Source organism: Cebus imitator, unplaced genomic scaffold, assembly GCF_001604975.1.
Source record: "Cebus imitator isolate Cc_AM_T3 unplaced genomic scaffold, Cebus_imitator-1.0 Scaffold135, whole genome shotgun sequence".
NCBI lineage: Eukaryota > Metazoa > Chordata > Mammalia > Primates > Cebidae > Cebus > Cebus imitator.
This window is the reverse complement of record NW_016107450.1, coordinates 362,089-379,332: the sequence shown is the minus strand read 5'-3', so window position 1 is coordinate 379,332 and position 17,244 is coordinate 362,089. Positions and strand designations below refer to the sequence as shown.

The window sequence follows — 17,244 nt, the reverse complement described above, 5'->3', positions numbered from 1 at the left end:
AAAAAAAAAAAAAAAAAAAAAACCAGTCTTCTTTGTTTCCTAGGCTGGAGTACAGTCGTGTGATCATGGCTCACTGCAGATTCAGCCTTCCAGACTCCAGTAATCCTCCCACCTCAGCTTCCCAAGTAGCTGGGACTACAGTTGCTCAACATCACACAGCTAGTTTTAAAGTTCTTTTGAAGATGGAGTCTCGCTGTGTTGCCCAGGCTGGTCTTGAATTCTGGACTCAAGCAGTTCTCCCACCTTGGCCTCCCACAGTGTTGGGATTACAGGTGTGAGCCACAGGGCCTGGCCATACATGCTTTTTAAAAATTGTGTCAGCTTGGTTGGGTACGATGGCTCACTCCTGTAATCCCAGCACTTTGGGAAGCCAAGGTGGGCAGATCACTTGAGGTCAAGAGTTCGAGACCAGGCTGGCCAACATGGTGAAACCTCCACAAATACAAAAAGACTCCCTGCTAAAAATACAAAAATCAGCCAGGTGTGGTGGCATGTGCCTGTATTCTGAGCTACTGGCCTTGTAGTCCCAGCTACTCAGGAGGCTGAGACAGGAGAATCACTTGAACCCGAAAGGCGTAAGTTGCAGTGAGCCTAGATCACACCACTGCACTCCAGCCTGGGCGACAGAGCAAGACTCTGTCTCAAAAAACAAAAACAGAAACAAATTAGGTCATCGTTAAGAGGGGCAGTTTTCTAAGTTTTCCTGTATGTCTAATTGGATGGATTTTTTTCAGGGTCTTTTAATGTGCTGGGTTGCTGATATATCTGATTCAACTTCTGGTCTGCTTTGTTTTTTGAACTCAACTGCTTCTATATTTTTTCTTCCACATGACTCTGATAGAATAGCCAATGTAGTTTACAAGAGAGCTATAAAATATTGATTGCATATGTGAGTACAGTTTCCCAGTTTTCTTAAATGGTAACTGTAAATACTGTTTCAGGACATAATTTAGTTTTTCCAAAAGGAAGATAGATTTTTTTTTTTAACTTGTATTACTTTATGGCTTAGTTTTTAAAACAAATCAAGGATCTAGCTTGGAGCAAGAAAAAAAATGCAAAATCTCCTTTCCGTGGAGCTCAGAGTTCTGTTTTGGTTTTCTAGGGTTCTTAGAGACTAAACACTATGCATAACAATGAATGTGTTAATTTAAATTATTTGTTCCATTTCTTCATGTCTTAGAATTGGAAGGGATTTTAAGTCATTCTGTCCAAGTGGCTATTCTGTGCTGGATCCCGTCTATAGCAGCTGACAGCTAACTCGCCTCTGGAAACAGGCTCTTTCATTGCTGGACAGGTCTAATTGTTGGAAGGTTTTTCCCCTTATACCGAGATGAAAGCCAGCTCCTTGAGACTGTCATCCATAAACTGTCATCCATTTGTCCAACTTCAGTCTTTTGTTGTCACATAAATTAAATCCACTAGCTCTTCAGATCATTGAAAATAGTTGCTAGGCACCACTTCTCTGACTTAAGTTGTCTTTTTTTCCCCCGAGAAAAATAGCCCCAGTTCTCTCTACCATTCTTCCCATATCATTTCTAGATTATTTTCCAGCCGTTCACCAGGACCCTTTTAAACTGCCATGGCCACCACTAACCACCGTAGCTTTAGCAGGTAACTCTGCATATTCTTGTTTTGAGACTAAGTTTCGCTCTTGTTGCCCAGGCTGGAGTGCAATGGTGAGATCTCAGCTCACTGCAACTTGTGCCTCCCGGGTTCAAGCAATTCCCCTGCCTCAGCCTCCCAAGTAGCTGGGATTGCAGGCATGTGCCACCATGCCCAGCCATGTTGGTTAGGCTAGTCTCGAACTCCTGACCTCAGGTGATCCACCTGCTTTGGCCTCCCAAAGTGCTGGGATTATAGGCATAAGCCACTGTGCCTGGTCATGCAGATCTTTTTGTTTGTTTTTGTAAAGATAAGGGTCTCTGTTATGTTGCCTAGGTGGGTCTTGAACTCCTGGCCTCAAGTGATCCTCCCCCTTGGGGTCCCAAAGTGCTGGAATTACAGGCATGAGCCACCACAACGGGCCTGCTCTCCATATTCTATTCTCTTTCTAAATAAACACATTATTTGGGAAGTACTTCTGAACATTGTCCTGTAGGGCACACTCTAGCTCAGCCTCCTAAAAGCCTACCTACAGTATTTGAGGGTGTATACCGGGACCATCTCAGAACCAAAGCACAGATACCAGCTACTCCAGGCTACTCAAATCTATAATCCTGTCCTTTGAGTCAGGCCAGAAGAGATTTTCTCCTTTGGCTTATGCTGAAGAATAACATGGCTGTCTAAAATTAATGGCAGGAAAAAAGTACTGGGAGCATGGTGGAAATAACACTTAGCCTAGGTGTAGTGGCCCATGACTGTAATCCTAGCTCTGTGGCAGCCTGAAGTGGGAGAACCACGTGAAGCCAGGACTTCTGAGACCAGCTTGGGCAACATAGTACGACCTTGCCTCTACAAAAATAAAAAAAAAATTAGCTGACTATGGTGATGTATCCCTGTAGTGCCAGCTACTAGGGCAGCTGAGATATGAGGATTGCTTGAAACCAGGAGTTATACAGTGAGCTATGATTGCACCACTGCCCTCCAGCCTGGTTGGCAGAATGAGACTCTGTCAAAAAAAAAAAAAAAAAAGAACACGATTAGCCTAAATAGTGCAGGATTATTGTTCAGCAATGAACAACTCATGACTGAATTTCTCCAAATTATCTTTAATTATAGTTTATTTGGATTGTTTCCATATATCTGGATTTTCTAAAATCCAGAACTGTATTGATTTGTGCCAAATAACTTAGCGATGCAAAGCTCAGAGAGGTAGTGGTTGTATTTAAGAGTGTAGGCTCTGGATTTGGAATCCTCATTTGACCACCCTAGCTCTATGACCTTGGGCAGAGTAGCCAGTGTTTTTGTGTTTACTCATTTGTGAATGAGAGCAATGGTAGAGCTAATGCACAGGGTTTTCTAGTATTACACAGCTTCATGCATATTGACAGGGCCAGGGAAGCGAGGCTGGGCACAGAGCAAGGGGAGTGAGGCTGGGCACAGGGCAAGTGGAGTGAGGCTAGGCACAGGGCAAGGGGAGTGAGGCTGAGGCAGTCTTCCAGTGAAAAGCTTAAGGAGGCACCAAAAACACTCAGTAATCAAGTTAAATAATAGTTTAATGTTATAAAATGAATAACATCTCAAAATTTCAAATAAATTCCAGATCTGGTCTGGTCAGTACAAGGGTGAAGTAAGACTAAGTCGGGCAAATGTAGGGTCAGATCCTATTTTTATTTAAACTTTTTGTTGTTTTTTTAATCACGGATTTTTTGGGCATGTTTAAAATATTGGATTAAAGTATTATTTTTTCTTGATCATTGGTTGTTTGGTTTGTGTGTGTGTGTGTGCGCGCGCGCGCGCGCCCCCTCTTCAATTTTTTGCTCATAGTCCCTCACTCCCTCACCCGAGGGGTGAGGCCAGTGTATTGGTATTTATTGTTAGTAGTGATTACTCTAGGGTTAGTTTTGTAGAGGAAAGGAATTTTCATGCCTCATGGAAAGGCCCCACCCCCAAGATATTTTCTGTTAAGTTTTCTCAGAGTGCCAATCCGAATCTCATAACTAAGATCAGTTTTAAGATATTAGAGGATGTCGTTCTTTCTTTTCTAATATTAAATGGTGATTTGAATGTCATGTTTCTAACACTGCTGGAGCTCAGATCCCAGAAAATGAAAAATGTGTGCACTTAGTTTATGCGTAGAGGAGCCTAGCCAAACCAAACAGCATGTTTGAAACACTGCTTTTCCTTAATGGCTGAGATTGTGAAAGACAGCCACAGATGGTGGCTGAGCTCTAGCTGGAACTGCTGTTAGTCGGCGTGAGATGTTCTAAGTGATGGGAGCCAGGAACTCACTGTGGTGTTTCTGGAAGTTAAATTATGATGATAGGATCTTCCTGTAATGCTGGTTCTGTTCCTTGCCTTTAGTTATATCTTAGAAACCTGTCACATGGTTAGTGACTAGTGAAAGGAAAAAAAATTTTGCAGAATCAACTATTTAAAGCTTTGTTCTTGATAGTCCAAGTGTGATACAAGTCAAAGCAGCCCTCTCTTGAGGATTTCAGGCTAGGCAGCTCCTTGTTAGAGTGTAATTTTTGTCATAATTATTGGTCTGACTTTTCTTCCTCTTCTTCTTCTTTTTTTTTTTTTAAACAAGACAAGGTCCCACTTTGCCACCCAGGTTGGAGTGCTGTGGTGCGATCACCACTTACTGCTGCCTCTACCTATCACTCAAGAGGTCCTCCAACCTCAGCCTCCTGAGTAGCTGGGACTACAGGCACATGCCACCATGCTTGGCTCATTTTTTTTTTTTTTTTGTATATACAGGGTCTTCCTATATTGCCCAGGCTGGTCTGGAGCTCCTGGGCTCAAGCAATCTGCTTGCCTCAGTCTCCCAAAGTGCTGGGCTTACAGTTGTAATTACAGGGATTTTTTTTTTTTTTTCCCAGATATAGACTTATCCCATGTTTCTTTCTGCACAAAGTTGTAGAAATACTTTCTCTTAAAAGGTCACATAAACCAAATGTTGTTGATGCTTTGTTTAAAATACATAGGGCTGAATAGACTGATAATCATCATAGCAGCTATCGTTGGCTTTTATTACATTTAAATTTATCTGAAGATTGTCATGTTTTTAAGTTGCAAAGAAGTGGAATCTAATTATATACTTACGGCTGGGTGTGGTGGCTCATGCCTGTAATCCCAGCACTTTGGGAGGCTGAAGTGGGTGGATCACTTGAGGTTAGGAGTTCAAGACCAGACTGGCCAACATGGTACAACCCCATCTCTACTAAAAAGTACAAAAAATTAGCTGGGTGTGATGGCGGGTGCCTGTAATCCCAGCTTACTTGGGAGGCTGAGGCATGAGAATTGTTTGAACCCAGACGGCAGAGGTTAAAGTGAGCCAAGATTGTGCCGTTGCACTCCAACCTGAGCAACAGAGTGGCACTCCATCTCAAAAATATATAATATATATTTGGCAAGTGGAATGAGTTTAAAATGTAACTTTTGTTTGTTGACTGATACCAGACATTGCTGCCTTGGTGAAGTAGCTCTACTGTACCAGTTTGATTATCTTTAAAGACTATAGGTATCTTCTGGTTTAGTGTTAAATAAAAACAAAAAGAGGGAGTGGAGATTCTTCTCCCGAATATGTCACCTTCTTTGTACCAGTTTTTAGAGAGCAGATGTGGCAGCTGCTGAATTATATATGCCTGCTTTGTTTTCCTCCTTTTATTTGGCGATGGAGAAAGTGTGACAATTTTAAAGTGACTCTAAAATTAGTATATCTGGTGGAGCATTCAATTTCATGAATGTGCTATTTGGAATAGCAATATGGAATCGAATGAGATGCAGAGATTTGGATATCTTATGGATGGAAATCAAGAGGCTGATGCACTATAGGGAGTTTGATTTATGACAGAAACACCCTTAGATATCCAGGCACTCATATTGGAATAGAGACAACTGTGGGAATAGATTATCCTACCCAGAAAGCAATCTGGCAGAGTTTGAAGTTTCCTATTAGGTAATTTTATCAGCTCATTTTTAGATTAATTAGTAGAGTAAGACTTCCAGAGTTGCAAGATGAAATCCAATGCTTTCTTCTTTTCCTATTCACTATTTCTACTTTCTATTATTTTATTTATTTATTTCTTTTTTGGGGTGAACTCTCACTCTGTGGCCAGGTTGGATGGCACAATCTCTGCTCACTGCAACCTCCGCCTTCTGAGTTCAAGCGATTCTCCTGTCTCAGCCTCTGGAGTAGCTGGGATTACAGGCATGCACCACCACACCTGGCTAATTTTTGTATTTTTAGTAGAGATGGGTTTCACCATGTTGGCCAGCTAGTCTCGAACTCCAGACCTCAAGTGATCCACTTGTCTTGGATTCCCAAACTGCTGGGATTACAGGCGTGAGCCACCATGCCTGGCCTAGCAAGACATTTTTGAATCACAAATCTTGGTTGTCAGTGTTGAATCATTATGATGTGTGATGTGATAGTGGCTGCACCACGTGGGAGTGGATGTGTTCTCATGGTGGGGGTTGATTGGTTACCCTGGGTAACAGTCTGTGGCATTTGGCTTGCACCACAGAGTTAACACACAATTTTCTCACTTAGCAAATCAGCTGTCCCTGTCTTTCAGCTTTATCTGCCGAATTAGAAAGACTCGGGCCCTCATCGTTTACTCGCTGGCTTCACAGCCCTCTACACCACATCTCTAGTACTGGGTATTCTCCCTGGTCACCTCTTCCTCAGATTGCATGCTTCTCTGGAATTTCTCACTTCTGCATTTCAGTCTTTCCTTGGAAAGGCTCCCCTTTCTGTATGACTTCATCCTGTATTGGACTCAACCCTTATTCTTTCCTTCTCCCAAAGCACTACTCAGACCTGTAATCCCAACACTTTGGGAGGCCAAGGTGGGCAGATCGCTTGTGCTCAGGAGTTCAAGATAGCCTGGGCAGCATGGTGGAACCCCGTCTCTACAAAATACAAAAAAAATTAGCCAGGCGTGGTGGCGCATACCTGTAGTACCAGCTATGTAGGAGACTGAGGTAGCAGGATCCCCTGAATCCCAGAAGTCGAGGATGCAGTGTGGCAAGATCGCACCACTGCACTCTGGTCTGGGCAATAAAGCGAGACACTGTCTCAAAAAAGAAAAAAAAGACGATTTATGTAAGGTGGCTTTATTAAGGTTTGGAGTGATGGAGAGTAGAGTCTGGCACAAACAACTTGACATGGCCTGTTAGACACCAGTGTCCTAAAAACCTATCTGCCATTCCCACACACCCCTTCAGCCATGCCTGCCCCTCTTCTGGCTTAGGTTTAGCTGATTGATTTCTTGCTCATTTCCCTTCTTGAGACTCTGCTCTATCTCCCAGCTTTCAATCCTCCCATACCAGAAGGATTTGGCTTTCTAATCCAGAAGTTTCCCTCTTCACCCTCAAACCACAAAATAAACCCTAGCCTTACCTTTGTTGATCCAAAAACTCATTAAATTCTTTTTTCTGAATGAAGGGCTCAGAACAAAGCATAGGCAGATATTTTGACACTCTAGTGTCAAATTTAACAGGTCAAAATTTAACCTGATTAAATTTTTAGATGAAGTTTATTTTCCCTAAGTCTCTTTAAGAACACAAGGAAGTCTTTCTATGTTTTTTTTTTTTTAGACGGGTGTCTTGCTCTGTCGCCAGGCTAGAGTACAGTGGCGTTATCTCAGCTCACTGCAGCCTCCACTTCCTGGGCTCAAGCTATCCTCCTGCCTCAGGCTCCCGAGTAGCTGGGACTACAGGGATGCGCCACCTTGCCCAGCTAATTTTTGTATTTTTATTAAAGGTGGCGTTTCACCATGTTGGCCAGGATGGTCTCCATCTCTTGACATCATGATCCGCCTGCCTCAGCCTCCCAAAGTGCTGGGATTACAGATGCGAGCCACTGCTCCTGGCTGGAACTCTCTTAATTCAGGGACTGAGTTTTTAAAATTTTCTTTCTTAAATTCAGAGACTGAATTTCCCTTTGACAAAGACCCTCAAGTTTCAAAGTTGTTTTTTTTTTTTTTTCCCCCTTGGCTACAATTTGGTTTCTTTTTTCCTTTTTCATTCTTTGTTTACTCACTTAATTTAAAATATACTGATGGGGTCCTTTGCTCCCTGATCCTTTAAGTCACTCAGCTCAACAAGACCTGCCCTTGAGGTGTTCTCTGTTCAGAAGGGGAAAGGGGAAGATGGTTGAACAAAGAATTACAGTGTGAGAGAAATTGCTGGAGGAAGTGAGGGAAGGCTTTGGACACAGGATCTAGGGAGCCACTGCTGTAGGGCATGTGTTAAAAGTTCAGGCTTTGGAACCACATTGCCTGGGAAGCCAGCCAGGCAAGTTACTCAAACACTTTCTATTTCTTCAACCACAAACCAAGAATAATAATGGTACTACTTCATATGGTGGTTGTAAGAATTAACTGAGAATGCATACAAGGGATTATAAAAAGACTTGGCCCAATATTTGCTTATTTATTTTTTTCTATTTTAAATTTTTACGGATGTTTATTTTTAATGTGCTCCACAGTAGGAATTAGCTTAACCCTGCAATTAAATGAGACACACTTTAAGAATTTATAGTATTTTATCTTTTTGTGTGCAAAACACTTTTTATTTTAAACAACCAAAACAGTGGTCATGACCTTAATTTGAGAACCCGGGGTCCAGTACTTCATAAGTGTTTCGTTACTGTTGCCACTGGTATCATTATTGTTCTTGCTGGCTGTTGAAGGATGATTGCATGTTTGCCCACTGAGTGGACTGCTTGAACTCACTGAGAGCTGAGGAGGCCCTGGCAGAAGAGTGTCTGCATCAGCTCTCTCCCTCCTCCCATTTCCCTTCGGGAGGCTGCTGAGCAGCACACATTTTTAGAGCCCTTGCTGTCATTCTCCAAAAGGGCATTGCCAGAGTTACTACAGAGAGAGAGACAGGGAAGACTCTCATGGGCAGCAGTAGCAATCCATCCTGTGTGAGCAGATGGCACCGGAGAAGAGCAGCCTTGCTTCTGCTGAGCTGCAGCCAAGATCCTGCTCAGGGAGGCAGCCGACAAGGTGCACGGCACAGCCGGATAGATTCACACTCTGGGTCTTGTGCAATGGCAAGAAATTACTATTTGTGTTGCTTTAAAAGTGACATTCCTTCTTATCCTCCGAATGCAGCTAGTACTTGGGCTGTGCTCAGGTTACAGGGAAGCTGTTCTGAGGTTTTTACAGAGGAAGAAAATCCGGAGGGCCTGTGAGATTTCCAATGTAATCCTGCTCCTTAGGGCTGAAAGTGCCTGGTATGGTGGATCCCAAGGCAGATTTGCAGAACAGGAGCTTGAGGATACGGTTAAACATTCTGGGTTTAAAACTTCTATAATTTTGGCAAAGCTTTTGGATTACTTGCCTTTTCCTATTTGCTCCCTTGCCCAACTTCTGTTGCATTCATCCCAATCTGCTTTTCTCCTCTGCTGCTTATATAAAGCCGCATGTGGTATTACACCAGATGTTCATGGTGTGTTTATAAATGCATGTGTTCCTATCCTGGGCCAAGAAAATGCTCTTGACATAGGACGTCCAAAATTTTTTGGCTTATGAAGCTCTAGTATCTTTTACTTTCATGGCTTACTTAGTTTTAAAAGAAGATTACTGTGCTGTTCTGTTCTTTGAATCAATATGAAGGGTCAAATAATAATTGATCTGCTGGCGGAGTGAGAAAGCCTAAGGAGAAAGAATTGGCTGGATATCCTTTGTGCTTAGAGATCGGATCACCTTCGTTTTCAGTAATGCCAGCCCCTCCCCTACCCAAAGTCATGGCTGTGGTCCATGCATCTTTTTATCTTGGCTATTATAGAAACATACCCACTGCCAACACATTTCTGGACCCTGGGTACAAAATTAGACTAAGTAAATATAAATACCCAGTCTGGCTAGAGAGAAGAGTGAAGAGGCCTAACGAAGCTTTTCCCCTTATTCTCAGGAAGTGTTCTAGGGAAGGTATGGTAGAAAGAACACTGATGATTCACGCCTGAGTTCCGATCCTGACTCCACCCCTCACATTTAGAATGGGCATAATGATCACTTGCTTTCACTGCCCATGTATGCTGGAGACTCTCTGCAGTCTGCAAAGTCCCGTCCTCATCACAGAGATAGAACCTCTGTGGTTTAAGGGAAGCTAGTGTGGGGAGGCTAGTCCTCTACCCTTCACACAAGGGCTCAAGGTCAGATGCAGGGAACTGAAATGCCACCACAGAGATAGCAGAGGTCGAACGGTCTGCCCCCCTCTTGCAGGTGAGGAAACTTGAGGCCACGGTAACTGAAATACATTGCTGTGTTTAGAGTCCTGTGGACAGTGAGTTGAAAGCAGAACTAAGAGCTGGGACTCCTGATTCCCAGCCTGGCAGTAGTAATTGCCTCAGCATGGAGCCATTCCAGTGTTACAGTGTTTTTAAAAAGGTGTTGTTCCTTGATAAATGCAGATGTCAGGCCAGGCGAGATGGCTCATGCCTGTAATCCTAGCACTTTGGGAGGCTGAGGCAGGTGGATCACTTGAAGTCAGGAGTTTGAGATCGACCTGGCCAGCACGGTGAAACCCCATCTCTACTAAAAATAAAAAATTAGCCGGGCCTACTGGCAGATGCCTGTAATTCCAGCTACTCGGGACGTTGAGGCATGATAATTGTTTGAACCTAGGAGGCAGAGGTTGCAGTGAGCCGAGGTTGCACTCCAGCCTGGGGGACAACAGCGAAACTCTACCTCAAAAAAAAAAAAACAAAACAAAAAGCAGATGTCAGGAAATCACATTACAATTTTTTTATATTTAATCTCACAGTGATTAAGAGATGCACATTTGTACTTTAGAGCTCAAATCTAGGTTAATTTTTCATTTTTACTTTTTTTTTTTTGAGATGGAGTTTAGCTCTTGTTGCCCAGGCTGGAGTGCAGTGGTGTGATCTTGGCTCAATGAGACCTCCGCCTTTCTGTTTCAAGTGATTCTCCTGCTTCAGCATCTCGTATATTTTTAGTAGAGATGGGGTTTTACCGTGTTGGCCAGGCTGGTCTCCAACTCCTGCCCTCGTGATCTGCCTGCCTCAGCCTCCCTAAGTGCTGGGATTACAGGTGTGAACCACCATTCCCGGCCTCATTTTTACTATCAACCTGCTTTTGACTTAGGTGATAATCGATTGTGCAGATCACAGATTTGAATAATGTTGGCTACAACATCCTATGGTTGAAGACCAACAATAATTGCCTCTGTTGAGGGAAGAGACCCTTCTTTCCTGTCTCTTGTCTCAAAGGAGGAGGAAGTAAAAGTTGAGACATAGCAGGCGTGAGGTCAATGGCAAGGTTGGCTGTTGCCACCAGCCGGGCCTGGAGGTTAAAGATTAAATCCCCTACCCTTAATCACACTCCTGTCCATGGATCAAAGGCATACTGTGGAGAAACATCCTTGATTGTTCTCGCTCAGTTTTGCTCAAACCCCCCACCTGGTCAGCTACCCCACACCTACTTCATCCATCACAGCCCTCTCACATGTACTTTCTAGAACTGTAAGCCTTTAAAAAGGCTAGGATTTTCTTTGTCCGGGAGCTCGGTTCTTGAGACACAAGTCTGCCGATGCTCCTGGCCGCATAAAGCTACTTCCTTTAAATCTGGGTGTCCAGGTGGTTTCATCTGCAGCTTGTCCTGCTATACAATCATGAGCTAAATATTGCAGACTAAATGGCAAAGGAAAGGTGTTGAAGACAGGTTTATTCCTTGTGAGGTCTCTTTTTCCCTCAGAGACCAGTGATCAGTGACTTGAGGCCACGAGGATATTAGTCTAATGTCTAAAGGAATCAAAATGGGTTTCAAAGTTTTAAAAATTATATTAAATAAGTTGTAAACCTATCTTTGTTACCTTCTTTAGAAACAACTTACAAATCCTGCTGGCTTAAGATTTACTAGGACACTTTTAGGGTAAAGTTTATCTGTGTCACACAGACACCCAGAAGAGTCGGCTCAAAGAGAAGCAGCTGGGTTTTGTTGGTGGAGCCTGGTGCAGCCTCCCTTGAGGTGACTTCCATGTAGCTATACCTTAAAAGTGGTAAATTGTTTCCTTAATTTTCTGCTACTTCTGTCAGAGAATACTTTGGAATCCTAATCTCAGAAGTCTTTCAGAATTGACTCATGCATTTTGTGGGTGTTTAAGAATGTCAGATAGCTTCAGGAAGAGCAAGCATCCACTTGTGGGAACAGATCCTTTCTTGTTAAGAGATCAGGCTTGGAATCCAAACACAACCTGTGGTAATGAACTTTCTGCACCAACTTGTGTAGACTGAAGCAATAGTTGTGAGAACCAAGGGCAACATGCATCAGATGTCCACTGAGGTAGTCTAAACAGGTAAGAGAGTGCTTTGCTTAATTCAGTAATTTTACTCAGTTATTCAAGGCTTGCCAAAGAATCGGACTTTAAGATAGCATTTAACGAAACATTGCTGCACATGGTGTTTGATTTGTTGAGAAGGCTTTTCTGAGTCTTAACTGCCTTAAAGCCAGGACTGTGGCTATCGGGATAAACGGTATATAAGTAAGATATGTTATAGGGTGTAGTGAGATAATCTGATAATTTGTAGGGCCCTGTGGATGGGAAGGTGGAAGAGTTTAAAGATATTATAATTCTTCATCGCAATGACTGTTAAGATAGCCTCTGGCTTCAAGGGGATTATAATCTGCTCTGGAGAATTTGTAGCAATGCCTGTTCAACAAGATGAGTGAAATGTCAGGTAAAGGTATAAGGCCACTGCATAGGATTGCACAAATTGTGACTTGTGTAGGGGAGGAACCTGGCTGAGGGGTGTGTGGGGCCTGCAGTCCAACCTGGTTCTGCCCACCAAGCTGTGTTTCCCCAGCACACAGCTGAGACTGCCTGGAAAAATGAGCATCTTGAAATGTGTGCAGAGCCACAGTGTGTTTACTCAGCTAGGGGCCCACAGGGCTGCCTCTGCCCAGAGGGAACACCTCTGTAATACAGACACCGAATGGACTAGCTTTAGCTCATGTGCTGGTGGATTACAGAGGAGGGGATTAACTCTCAAGGTAACATAGGAGAAAATAATCAGGGAAAGCCTCTGAGAGGAACACACAAACTGAAGGGTGTTTCTTCCAGGCAACGTTTGCTAGCCTTTCAGAAGCCCGACTCCAGAGTGGGAAGCTTCTTTTGGACCTGAGGTTAGATTGGGGTGTCCACCTCTGTATCCTGTCCTGTCTTTACTCCACGAGACTGTAGATTGTTGGAGGGTAGGAACCATAGTCACACTTGACTCTGTGCCTGGTACAGACAAGGGTCAAAGGATGAATGATAAGGAAATGAGGGTGAGAGGTGAGGTTGAGCAATAGTAGCCAGTTCAGAGAGACTTGGAATGTTATCCTAAGGAGTATTCATCCATGCCATCCTGCAAGCCAAGGAACACATTGTGCTGTGAGCGAGGTAGCAATATACGTGCTGCCTTGTGTTTTTGGAAGTTCTCTCTGGGAGTGGTGTCTAGGATGGATTGGGGGAGGGAGAAGGTCTGGGAGAGAGGAAAGGAAGCTGACTGGTGAGGAGGAATGGGATTACAGGATGCCGATAGTTTGGTAGGAAGCAGCTACATAGAAACACTTGGTATAAGTTTTTAGCTAGAGATAACAGTGCCTAAAGGAAGCAGTGGTTGTACAGAGCAGGACCAGATATTTCCTTACAGCCAGGAGCTCGGTTCTTTGGTAAGAACCTGTCCCTTTTATATAGGTGCTAGCTTCATATTTCAGCAGCATATATGCTAACACGCAAAGCGTTTCTGTTCAAGGAAATGCTCACAAACATTGAGAGGCAGTGAGTAGTGATTAAGAAAATGGACTGGGGCCAACCTGCTTGAAGTTGAGTCTAGGCCATGTGACTTATTAACTCAGTTACTTTGGGCAAGTTACTTAATTTCTCTGTGTTTCAGTTTCCTCTTCTAAGAAATAGGGAAAATCATATCTTAGACTTCGTAGATATTTGTGAGCATTTGATGAGTTCATGTATATAAACTATTTAGAGTCAGCTAGGTGTGGTTGTTCATGCCTGTAATCCCAGCAGTTTGGGAGGCCCAGGCAGGAGGATCACTTGAACCCAAGAGTTTGAGACCAAGCTGGGCAACATAATGTCACCCCCATCTCTACAGAAGAAAAAAAAAGTAGCCAGGTGTGGTGGCATATGCCTGTAGTCTCAGCTTCTCTGGAGGCTGAGGCGGGAGGATCACTTGAGTCCGGGAGGTCAAGGCTGCAGTGAGCTGTGATCATGCCACTGCACTTCAGCCTGGGTGGCAGAGTGAGACCCTGTCTCCAAAACAAAAATAAAAAAGAAATGGTCTAGAACAACCCTTGGCACATAGAAACAAATACTTAGTATCTCCATGTTCTTGAATGAAATTTGCAAAGCTGCATCATTCCAAGTCCTTTATACATATTATATTAATCACATACAACTTTCAAAACAACACTAAGTGATATAATTCCCATTTTATTGATGAGGAAACTGAGGCACAAACTTGACTTAGGCAAAAACTTATGTGACCAAATATAAGTAGTGGTGCCAGGATTTGAACTCAGGCAGTCGGGCTCTAAAGAGTATGTACTTGACCAGTTATACTGGATTCAGAATTTTCTTTGGGCTGGGCTCTGTGGTTCATGTCTGTAATCTCATCACTTTGGAAGACTGAGGCAGACGGATCACTTCAGTTTAGGAGTTCGAGACCATCCTGAGCAACATGGTGAAACCCATGTCTAATAAAAATACAAAAATTAGGCGTGGTGGCATGTACCTGTGGTCCCAGCTACTCAGGAGGGTGAGGTGTTTTCTTCATAGTTACCCATAGCAAGTGTCAGGGAGTGATTTAAAACTGTATTTTTGGTGTGAAGGAAGAGAAAGTCAAGCTTTGAACAAAGACCAATTGAAGGGTGGATACTGGACGTCTGAGATGAATCAGTTAAGTGGCAAAATGCCCTAAATTTAAGAGCTTCTTCTGTAATTTCTTCCTCTAAAGGACTTTGACATCTATTTTTTTTTAACCAAGGTTTTTTTTTGTTTGTTTGTTTTGTTTTTTTTTTAAAGCTTATTTTCTTACTGGAAGAGATTCATCAAAATCATGTTAGGGATAACTTACAGAATGAAGTTTTTCTTCACTATATTTTTCCCGCAAATAACTACTTCAGTGCCAAAATATTCTTACAAGTGGGGAGATAAAGAACTTACAATTTGAAGAATCACAAAGCTATACAGTTCATTTTTGACCAGCCCTCTTGAAATGCGTGTGTGTGCACTGCCATTATTAGTGATGTTTTGGTGAAGGGATGATACCAGGGTGAGCAAGGTTTCTCCTGGTTCTTTTCCTTACACACAGCCTGATACTTCAGGGTAGAGCAGTCTTACAAGGGAACTGAGCTCGTTTACAGGAGTCTTTCACTCAGCATTTTCTAGCTGGAACAGTGAAAAGAACATTGAGTAATTATCTCTTTCTGGTGACTTAGCCAGGCATCTTGGGAATTTGCTGTTTTGTGAACATTCATTCAGTTCTGTCTTGTGTATCCAGTTTGCCTTCTCTTTATAGATGGTCAGAACAAAAAGAGGATACAGATGTGTGGGTGTGTGGGTATTGTAAAGGATAACAATTGTGTATCTACCACCCCTAAGAAGCAGAATGTTACCATTTCTCTTGAAGCCCCGGTAGCTCCGTTCTCCATCTCTCTCCAGCACTCTCCTGAATCTGGTAATTATTCTCTTGCTTTACCATGTACTTCTATATATGAATGTGCCCTCAACATTGTATTTTATAATTGTGTCTGTGTTAGACTTTTATATAAATCAGCAGGCTCCTTAGACAAAGACATATAGAATGAAGCCCTTTTTTTTTTGAGACAGAGTCTTGCTCTGTTGCCCAGGGTGGAGTGCAGTGGTGCGATCTCTACCTCTGCTCACTGCTACCTCTGCCTCACGGGTTCAAGTGATTCTTCTGCCTCAGCCTCCTGAGTAGCTGGTACTAAAGGTGTGCATCACCATGCCCAGCTAATTTTTGTATTTTTAGCAGAGGCGGGGATTTGCCATTGTTGACCAGGCTGGTCCCAAACTCCTGACCTCAGGTGATCTGCCTGCCTCAGCCTCCCAAAGTGCTGGGATTACAAGTGTGAGCCACTGTGCCTGGCCAGAATTAAGCCTTTATTATTCTTATTTTTGGGTTGTGCCAATAAATGATAGGAAGCCATTCCTATAACTTGAATTTGTTGTGATAGGCCAAGTTGTCATCTGTTTGATGTCTGGTCAAGCAATCTGAAGAAGATCACAGGTAACTTCTGATGCACCCTCCCTTTGTGGTTTCTCTGATATTTAGGGAATTGTGCCAGTTGGGCACAGAGTAGTTGCTCAGTGTATTTTTAATTTTTTCTCTTTCGTCCAGGCTGGAGTGCAGTGGTGCAGTCATAGCCCGCTGCACCCTGGAACTCCTGGGCTCAAGTGATCCTCCCACTTCAGTCTCTGGAGTCCCTGGGCTTACAGGTATGTGCCACCATGCCTAGCTAATTTTAAATTTTTTATAGAGATGGGGTCTTGCTATTAATATGTTGCCCAGATTGGTCTCGAACTCCTGGCCTCAAGGGATACTTTTGTCTTGGCTTCTCAAAGTGTTGGGATTACGGGTGTGAGCTACCACACCCAGTTCAAGGGTACCATGTTTGTGTCTTTAGTGCCTTCTGTGGTGCCTGGTGCATAGAATTTGCAGAAAATTTTGGTTGGAGAAGTGGTGTGCTCAGAGAATTTTCAGCCGTGGTTCTGAGTAATTGGAGTGGCTTTGGAATAGAGGTGATGATCTGGGGTGATACAGGAGTAGCTCTCTCATAGGTCACTGGACAGCTGACTTCTGGTATGTACTTTTGTTTTCCTGTGTCACAAAACACACTTGTCATTGTCGGCCCTGCCTGGGTTACTTATTGAAGAAAAGCATGTGACAAAGAGAGAAGACATTGAGATAAAAGAAAAAAAACAAACCTCAGTTGCCTTTGCTTGAAGTATTAGTAGTTGAGATTTGATCCTGAGAGAATTTTCATTCCAGTTGATGGATTTTACCTAACTAAAGTCCATTATTTTGTGATGTTAATCACCACTTTTATTAAAACAAATCTTCTTGTCTCCAGTGTCCAGAAACTAAGGTAACCTGGTTGGCTTTCTATAACCCTGGACTAGTGTTTTAGAGATAACTTCTTCAGTAGTGAAAGGTGAATTGGCTGGCAGATTGAATGTTTGAATGCTTTCATTCAGTTTGTGACCTATAGCCTATTCCTATTTCACAATGTATTTATGTAGAACTTTATTGGCAGCGTAAGAGCCTCTATACCTTGTGATAACTACTGGCTGTTTAATTTTTCTGCCTGACACAGAGTAAAATTCCATAAACTTTTGCTTTTGAAAGCTTTTGGTGGATTAGCAGTACCCAATCCTGGTGTTTAAGACTCTTAGCTCTGCAACAGGCCTCATGCTAAATTGATAGAGGGCCTGGCACATAGATGCTTAATAAATATCAGCTGAATGAGTATTTAGTGGATTTAAAGAGTATTCAAACCACAAAACTAACCATACCCTATATTCTCAAAGGGAACAGTGTACTTTTTTTTCCTTCTCATTTCAAGACCAAAATCAGCCTTTTGC

The 17,244-nt window shown here is 42.9% G+C and overlaps 1 protein-coding gene across 5 annotated transcripts in view; it reads left to right on the top strand.

Moving 5' to 3' along the window:
• The window catches only part of AK4 (adenylate kinase 4), a 77,955-nt gene that overhangs the window by 18,147 nt on the left and 42,564 nt on the right, over positions 1 to 17,244 (top strand). The window contains exon 1 of one of the 5 annotated variants that reach the window (XM_037743109.1): positions 16,064 to 16,098. The exons of the other annotated variants lie outside the window; for them this stretch is intronic. The gene's annotated coding sequence lies outside the window, so the exon portion shown is untranslated. Of the gene's footprint in view, positions 1 to 16,063; positions 16,099 to 17,244 lie in introns of those variants that run through there. 5 annotated transcript variants of the gene reach the window in all.